General features: G+C 50.4%; 1 long non-coding RNA gene across 1 annotated transcript in view; it reads right to left on the reverse strand.

Annotated features, from left to right (window-relative positions):
• LOC106817166 overlaps positions 1-7453 on the reverse strand; it is a 22424-nt gene extending 14971 nt beyond the window's left edge. Inside the window, exon 1 of the long non-coding RNA XR_001395001.1 lies at positions 7350-7453. This is a non-coding gene — a long non-coding RNA (uncharacterized LOC106817166). The remainder of the gene's footprint in view (positions 1-7349) is intronic.
• Between the last annotated feature and the right edge of the window lie 2239 nt (positions 7454-9692).

Consider the following 9692-nt stretch of genomic DNA (forward strand, 5'->3'; position numbering starts at 1 on the left):
AAAGAGAGAGAGAGAGAGAGAGAGAGAGAGAGAGATAAATGGAGCGAGAGAGAGAGAGAGAGAGAGAGAGAGTCGTTAGGGAATCGTTAGGGAGTCGTTAGGAAGTCGTTAGGGAATCGTTAGGGAGTCGTTATGGTGTCGTTAGGGAGTCGTTATGGAATCGTTAGAGAGTCGGTAGGGAATCGCTAGGGAGTCAATAGAAAATCGTTAGAGAGTCGTTATGGCGTCGTTAGGGAGTCGCTATGGAATCGTTAGAGAGTCGTTAGGGAATCGTTAGAGAGTCATTAGGGAGTCGTTAGGGAATCGTTAGAGAGTTGTTAGGGGAGTCATTAGGGAGTCCTTAGGGAGTCCTTAGGGAGTCATTAGGGAGTCGTTAGGGAGTCGTTAGGGAGTCGTTAGGGGGGTCGTTAGCAGCAGTCTCGTACCTGCGCGTCCGTGTGTTTGATTCCGACAGCTAACAGCAGGTTACAGGCGATGAGCGCCACACAGCGGCAGAAGATGATGAAGGAGCATCCGTTCATTACGAGCATCCTGAAAACACACGCAGCATCCCTCATTAGTACCTTCCCTTGTTCCTCCTTCTCCTCCTCCTCCTTCTCCCCCTCCCTCTCCTCCTCCTACTCCTTCCCCACCTCCTCCCCCTCCTCCTCCTCCTCCTCCTCTTTATTCTGCTCCACCTCCTCCTCTACCTCTTCCTCCTCCTCCTCCACCCCTCCTCTTCAACCTCCTCCTCCTCCTCCTCCTTTTTCTCCCCCTCCTCCTCCTCCCCTCCTCCTCTTCAACCTCCTCCTTCTCCCCTTCCGTCTCCTCCTCTTCTTCCTCCGTCTCCTCCTCCTCCCCTTCATTCTCAACCTCCATCTCCTCCTTCACCTCTTCCCCCTTCTTCCCAGCATGAGCCTCGGCTTCTTCTGCCTTTCCTCCCCATCTCCTTTCCATGATCTCACTCCCCAGCCGAACCCAAATACTGTCCACACCTCCTTCCCAGCTCTTCCCCTGCCTCCACTCCCAGCCTCCTCCTTCCCAGGAGAGGCAGAGCAACAGAGCGACTCGACTTAAGGCAGAGCGACAGAGCGACTTAGCTTAAGGTGGAGCGACAGAGCGACTCACCTCCAGCAGACGATGTGGAGGATCACGGTGATAGTGAGGCAGACGAGAGAGACCGTGAAGCCTATTAGAGGTATGAGCTCCTCCGGCGAAATCCACTCAATGTCCTGCCGACACATAACACAGCAACGATTACACATGTGCCACGGAATCATCACGAAAACACCACGCAAACATCACGGAATCATCACAGAATCGTTACGCAAACATGATGCAAAAATCACGCAAACATCACGAAATCATCACGGAACCATTATGTAATAATCACACAAACATCACACAAACATTACACAAACATCACACAAACATCACAATCCTCTCAGAAACATCACACAATTCTCTCACAAACATCACGCAAACATCACACAATCCTCTCACAAACATCCCGCAAACATCACACAATCCTCTCACAAACATCCCGCAAACATCACGCAAATATCACACAATCCTCTCACAAACATCCCGCAAACATCACACAATCCTCTCACAAACATCACGCAAACATCATACAATCCTTTCAGAAACATCCCGCAAACATCACACAATCTTCTCACAAACATCCCGCAAACATCACGCAAATATCACACAATCCTCTCACGAACATCCCGCAAACATCACACAATCCTTTCACAAAAATCCCGCAAACATCACACAATCCTCTCACAAACATCCCGCAAACATCACGCAATCCTCTCACAAACATCCCGCAAACATCACACAATCCTCTCAGAAACATCCCGCAAACATCACGCAATCGTCTCAGAAACATCCCGCAAACATCACACAATCTTCTCACAAACATCCCGAAAACCTCACGCAAACATCACACAATCCTTTCACAAACATCCCGCAAACATCACGCAAACATCACGCAAACATCCCGCAAACATCACGCAAACATCACACAATTCTCTCACAAACATCCCGCAAACATCACACAATCCTCTCACAAATATCCCGCAAACATCACGCAAACATCACACAATTCTATCCCAAACATCCCGCAAACATCACGCAAACATCACACAATCCTCTCACAAACATCTCGCAAACATCACACAATCCTCTCACAAATATCCCGCAAGCATCACGCAAACATCACACAATCCTCTCACAAATATCCCGCAAACATCACGCAAACATCACACAATCCTCTCACAAACATCCCGCAAACATCCCGCAAACATCACACAATCCTCTCACAAATATCCCGCAAACATCCCGCAAACATCACACAATTCTATCCCAAACATCCCGCAAACATCACGCAAACATCACACAATCCTCTCACAAACATCTCGCAAACATCACACAATCCTCTCACAAACATCACGTAACAATCACGCAGCGATCGCGTAACAATCACGCAGCGATCACGTAACAATCACGCACCGATCACGTAACAATCACGCAACGATCACGTAACAATCACGCACGCACTGCTCACCCGAAGCTCGCAGACTTAACGGCCACCGGGCACACCAGCCGATTTTTAAAACGATGCAAGCAATCGTAAGCGATGAGCGAGTTTGCAAACGATGTAGGTGTTGCGCTTCATTTGTAACGATTTTATTTTTATCGGTACTCGTTCCAAAATCAAACATGTTGTGATTGTTGAACCGATTATTCCGGACGCGGAATTTTGTGTGTGTGCGCGTGAGGCCTTAGAAGAGTTGCAACAGGTAGAGGACATCGAGCGGTGGGCGATGTGGCTGTTTGCTAAAGTTCCACACTCAATTCGCATTGTTCCGCTTGAGTGTTGTTCGGCTTGGACGCGCTGTGTATTTTATTTCTCAGGCTCGCAATATTCAGGCCGGCCGCCACACGTACATCGCTTCATCGCTTGCATCGCTTCATCTCGCCTTCATCGTTCATCGCTTTCATCGCTTCATCGCCCTTCATGCGTTCTGTAAAAATCGGCTGCTGTGTGCGGTCGCCTTTACGAGGAATGCCTCCCAGCATTTATCATCTGCGCACGGGAAACCCACCAACTTACAAATCATGCTCTACGAGACCAAAGGCTAAACAAGTGAGGCGTAACGAGTTGCAGCACTTAACCTAACTGCTCACGTCTGACTCGGACAGACTGAGAAGATACTGTCTGTGATTCATCGCCTGGTCACAGAACTACGATTTGATCTGTCAGACGTGCTATAATAGAGATTCCGTCGGACGAAAAAAAACTCTCTCTCCTCTCTCTCTCTCTCTGTCTGCTCTGATACTCAGGTGCTGACTTCTGAATATTTCCTAATGGACATCCAGGGACGCGGCGTGTCAGCAAGATGATGATTGCGTACTGGGTATCTTCTTCTTGCTCGCCGTCACAGTTCCAACACTACACTCGAAACTAGCCACTTGCCAGCCACACCAGAACCATACACGCGTTGAAAAACTCGAAGTGTCGTCCAATCAGCTGCTAGTATTCCAACTCCAGGGGGATGCACATGACGAAGCGCATTTGAGCACAGCTGTCACAGATGCGCGATCTGCGTGTGTGCTCGGGGCTCGTGCGTGGCGTGGTGCGTTGCGTTGGTGCGTTGCGTGCGGTCGCGGGACCGTCGGCCGCGTGCGAGTAGCACTGTCGTGAGTTGGCGTGCGTCGTGTGTGGGTTTGTCTCACCGGCATAGTGCGCACTCAGAGACTCTCATGTACCTCGTACGGCTGTATTAGCAATGATCGCGGCACGCACCCGTCCCGGTAGATTAGTGCCAGAATATACTACGGCCATCCTGAACGCTGGTCGCATGTCATAACATGTGGCAGCAACTACAGTCGGCCAGTGCGGCGGCGTGTGCGTCAATGTAGGGCGAGGGCCGACGCGCTTGACCCCAATCACGGGGGGGGGGGTGGTGGGTGGCGGGGGGTGGGGTGGGGGGGGGGGTGGGGGGGGGGGGGGGCGGGGGTGGGCGGCGGGGTGGAGGGGGGGGGGGGGGAGGGGGGGGGAAGGGGGGGGTGGGGGGGGGGGGGGTGAGGGGAGGGTGGGTGTGGTGGATGTGGGGTGGGGGGGGTGCGAGGGTGGGGGAGGTGGTAGAGTGGCCGGGGTCCTCGTCGCGGGTAGGGAGCCACGGGAGGTGGGGGCGGCGGGGGGGCGGGGTGTCAATTTATGTAGAGGACGCTGTACTCCAATCGGCGTGTCAACTGTGAGGAGGGCGCTAGTCAACTGCGGTGCTCATTATAGAGCCGGGTTAGCGAGGGTTTGGTATCATTTATAGAGGGCGCGTACGGGTGGCGGCGTGCATTATAGAGGGTGCGCTACGCGGGTCAGGGAGACAGCCGACCAGGTGAGGAGAGGGCGGGCGGCAAAATAGGACAGCGGGCGAGCGGTGACGTCGGGTAGCGTCAGGCTGGGTTCGGAGGCACAGTGGCAGGTTAGGTTGTAGCTGCCAGTCGGACGGGGAGCGGCAAACCAGACTACGAGAGTAAGCGCGAGTCGCGGAGGTAGGCAGTACATGAGGCATATATATGATGATGGTTAGATAGTGATATAAAGAGAGGGAATGGAGAGAAGAGAAGAAGGGAAGAGCAGAGTGAGAGAAGAGAGGGAGAGGGAGGGGAGGAGGGAAGAGGAGGGAGGGGGGGAGAGAGAGAGGAGGGCGAGAGGAAGAGAGGGAAGGAAGAGGGAGAGAAGAGACCTCGCGAGCAGTGAGCGCGTGTGCGGAGTCGAGGGACACGTGAGAGTTGCGTGTTTGGAGCGGTTCAACTGTTGGGAGGCTGTGCGAGGGCGAGCGGCTTAATTCCAGCATTCAAATCTACTCGGACCTGAGTTGCTACAGCTGGGTGCGTTGAATGCCGAGGTACGTTAATCTATATCAGTTAGGAGGGCGCGAACGTAAAGGAAGGTTTGAGCTTGTAGGGAGAAAATACGGGGATTCAACGCTATAACGTTGATTCTCAAAGGAGCGAGACTCGTAGAGTAGAGAGAGAAGCCCAATTGCCCTCACAGCTAATAGTGATTACTAATATACAATTCTATGCCATGTTGATTACGCCATTATCTTATCGTAGCTAGGAGGTGACTTCATGGTGCGGAGAAAGCATGAGTGGCGTAGCCTACCTGTCTGGCGGTGATCCAGTGCGCCACGCGGCGACACTCGTCGTGATGCTCCACACACCGATGCTGCCAACTCGTAAATAAACCGATGGAGAGATAGCAGGAACGATGAGGAGAGATGGGACCGGAGGGAAAACAACGATCGTGAACACGATGGTAGACGATGAAGAGTGCAACGAAGAGATAGGGCAGACACAAGACACGAACAGTACCTTCCCCCCACACTACCTCTTTCTCGCGTTCTTACTATCCCTCTCCTTTACTTTACAAGACTATGGTCGAATGTAATTGTCTGGTCATTCATCATTCACCATCGATCATCATCATCATCATCATCATATAACGAATTTATTGAGCGCTTATTTTCCACCGCTCGGGCCTATGCTCACACCAAATGACGACTTTGATATACTCGGTTCGGCTAATCCATTACTCCTGGGTTCCGTTATCTACACAGGTACGCTAACCCATTTTTCTTCGATTTCACATCGCGGGCCATTCGATTCCCGCTATCGATTCTCCTTTGCTCCGCCCGCTACGGGTTGCGTTACCTGTTTTTACGAACCTTTTAGCCCCTATTTAGCCCTCAACCATCCGACTCTGGCTATTCGGCTACGGCGCTAATTGCCAGCCGACGTACTGCCGGTTAAAATCGATACATCCGCAACTTCCCGGTCCTTCGACGTATTAGGTGCGAAACAGTTCCACCGCACTTCGCGACCGCGCGAGCCGTAGACGACCGGAACAAGCCTCGGTAGTACGTTTTGACGACGCGTCAGAGGACATCAGCTCGCCACTACGGTGTTTACGCCTTGACATCCCGCGTAAATGCGGTCTCTGAGACAGGCGGTGGCTCGTTATCGGGACTCCCCGAAGTCAGGATCTCCTTGCCCTGTTCCTCTTAGTTTAAAGTAACGCGCGCCTGCCGCGTGCTTTCCGCTTCTCCCTGTTCCTCGATCGCCCGCCCCCTTCAGACTCCCCCCCTCCCCCCGTTGCCTTCCTTTCCCTTTTCCTTTTGTTTTGGTCCCACATTCAATAAATTTTTAACATTTTTCTACCCTTTTCCGCCCCTGGGAAACCCAACGCATTCCTAGTTGTCTGTGTCCATCAACGAGTTACATCGGACGGTCCCCGCGCTCGAGTTTCGGGTCGCTCGTCGCTATACGTGTGCGGAACCAGAGCAAACGACCCCAGCCTGCACACCGCCCCTCCCCCCCCCCATAAGTTAATTCACCTCCCCTCGTCTCTAATTGTATTACCATGACTAAATCACTATACTTTTGATGAATATCCTTCTCTCTACCCTCTCATAAACCACCCCGTCCCAGTAGGGTAATAAGACCAAGTGGTTAGTGGGGGTTACTTGGCAGTTTGAATCGTGGCTGAAACACCAACCCATCCTAACTATAATAAACCCCTGTATGTTCCTCCGGTCAGCCCTCTCTTACTCTCCGTCTTTTCATACTCTTTCTCTTCCGTCAGGGACAAGCAGGCGTTTATGAAATTTTGTAGTATAGCACTGATTCACCTGCGCAGACTTGAACATCTGCATCGCCCGCTACTCTTGTCACCCGTCCACTAGATCAAGCACCACATCTGCTCCACATATATAATACCCTTTATTCCTCCTTCCGCCCCTGTACTAACTCTCTCTCTAAGCTACTAACAAGCTCTCAACAAGCTACTAAGCCTCTCCTCTTCTCTCTTCCTCTTGCGGGACAAAGCTACTAACCCTATCTCCCCCTCTCTCTCTCTGCAGACGAGTGCCTACTACCCTCTCCCCTCTCTCTCCTCTGCCGGCAAGCTACTAACCCTTCTCCCCTCTCTCTCTCCCTCTGCGACCAAAGCTTACAAGCTACTAACTCTCATGCGCAAATAAAAGAGAAATTTGATGCATTCTTGACTTTCATTGGCGATATCATCCTTATTTTAACGTGATTGTTTATTTGTCTAACCTAACGTCATCAATCTCTCCCCTGCGCTGCGCTTTTTCACCGTAACTTTGGCAAAGCATCTGTTGTTTGCTTATTATAGCAATTGAATTTATTGTTCTCAGTGTATATTTGCTTATTGCTTGAAATGTGATCGGTGCAGCTTTGCAACTGGTGACAGTTGACAATTATCGCGTTCTCAGCACTTCAGCTTAAGTTTTGTGTCATGGTATTTATAACTAAATGACTGATTCGTTGCCTACTCAGCTGCAGTATAACGTGAATTTTTGGTGTGCACGTGTATTATTATAAATATTGGAAGGACAGGTTGTTGTATTTTAAGTTGTATTGCGCCTTGGTGTATATAAAGTCTATATATATAATATATCCTTATATATATCCTATGTATATAAAGTCATGTCTCCTGTCAGCGGTTGTTCGAAGATTTGCCTGGTCAGTTGTTATGCTCACATTAATTCTATTATTCTATCAACAATGAAAATGTGTTCGAAATTCATATATGTAGGTACTCACATTCATAAAGCTGAGAATTATATGTAGAAATCACTTGACACCATAGGTGTTCATTGTGCATACTCTGTAAGGGCATGATGATTAAGCAAGCTTTCTTTCAGCTTGTATGTTTAGTCGAAAGACGGTGGATAGAAGGTGACTCTTCATTCTTGTCTCATTTTACAATCTGCATCTCTCTTCTCATTTTACATTCTGCATCTATCTGAGTGCTGCATCTGCATCTCCTCTTCATTCCTCGTTCCCTCCACCCCTCCCTCTTTTCTCTCCTCTTTCCATCTGCCTCTTATCGGTTAAATACACACGCGCGCAAACAAAAACGCACGCGCGCACACACGCATACACGCTCACAAGCACCCACACACATGCGGGCGCACACATACCCACCGCACGCACATACGCGCAGCTCTCTCTCCCTTNTTTAAAGTGAGAGAGAGAATCAGGAGAGAGCTGCTAAGAGAGAGATAAAGGATAATAGTGCAGAGAGAGAGAGAGAGAGACAGAGAGCAGAGAGAGCCAGAGAGTTAGGGAACGAGAGAGAGGAGAGGAAAATACGAGCCGAGAGAGAGAGATTAGAGGGAGGGAGAGAGAGAGGTGTGAGAGAGAGATTAACAGAGATGACAGAGAAAGAGAGAGATCTAGAACGAGCTGAAGAAAGGATGAGAGAGAGGAGAGCAGAGAGAAGAGAAATATGAAGAGATAGAGATTAGGACAGAGAGAGAGACGAGAGAGAGCAGAGAGCGAAAGGGAGAGAGAGCGAGTAAGAAGAGAGGCGAGAGAGAGAGATCGAGAGAGAGATGAGAGCAAGGAAAAAGAGCGAGAGAGAAAGAGAAGAGAGCAGACGCACAGAAAACGATTAAAGACGAGAGCAGAGAGAGAGAGAGAGAGAGAGAGAGCAGAGAGAGAGAGAGAGCGAGAAAGAGGGATTAAGAGAGGAGAGAGAGAGATTATAAGAGAGAGCGGCACTCTTACTAAGTGGCTCAATAACGCCATGGACAAACATCACCCATACACTCACTCACTCACCCGACAGGATGCGAGTGAAAAGCGAAAGCGCTGAATATATCTGTAGGCAATGCGCAGACGACAATGACGTATCTTCGCGATCGTGACGCTGAAATATACACGCAGACTGTAAAACATCTAATCGCAACGTCAGCCTATACACGCAGACGCTAACATTCTATCGATCAACGTCAGCTATACACGCCAGACGTAAACATTCTATCAGTCAACGCAGCTAACACGCAGCACGTAAACATTCTATCGTTCTCAACGTCAGCTACACACGCAGACGTATAACTTTCTATCGTCAACGTCAGCTACATACGCAGACGTAAACATTCTATCGTCAATTCAGCATTAAGTGTGCGGATGAGGACATACTCCTCAGTGATGAGCATCATACACTGCATCAGCGTACAACGTCTGCTTGTATTGCCATACGCCTACGCCGCACGCACGCCACATCGTGCACGCACGCACTGGCACAACACACACACGCACACACACACCAACGCCACGCACGCCACGCACACAGCGCACGCCACGCACGCACACACACACACAACGCGCGCGCACGCACGCACGCACGCACGCACACCACATACACACACACGCACGCACGCACGCACACACACACACACACACGCACGCACACACACACACACACACACACACACACACACACACACGCACGCACACACGCCCACATACACGCACGTGCACACACAGCCCCCTACCGTTGTTAGTGACGCTGGAATGATGAGGAGTGCTGACTAGAGGCTGTACGACTATATCAGTGGTCAGCCAGTCCGGTAAGAATGACCGATGCTCGCTGCGTGGGCAGCTCAACCCGGGCAACATGTCTGGCTCGTAGCTACCCGCCTCCAACACTGCAACAATAACAACAACTACACTGCAACAACCAACAACAACAAAAATAGCACTGCAACAACAACCAACAACAACGCTGCAACAACAACAACAACAACACTGCAGCAACAACCAACAACAACAACACTGCAGCAACAACCAACAACAACAACACTGCAGCAACAACCAACAACAACAAC

This window comes from Priapulus caudatus, unplaced genomic scaffold (assembly GCF_000485595.1).
Source record: "Priapulus caudatus unplaced genomic scaffold, Priapulus_caudatus-5.0.1 Scaffold1616, whole genome shotgun sequence".
NCBI classification, from domain to species: Eukaryota; Metazoa; Priapulida; class Priapulimorpha; order Priapulimorphida; family Priapulidae; genus Priapulus; species Priapulus caudatus.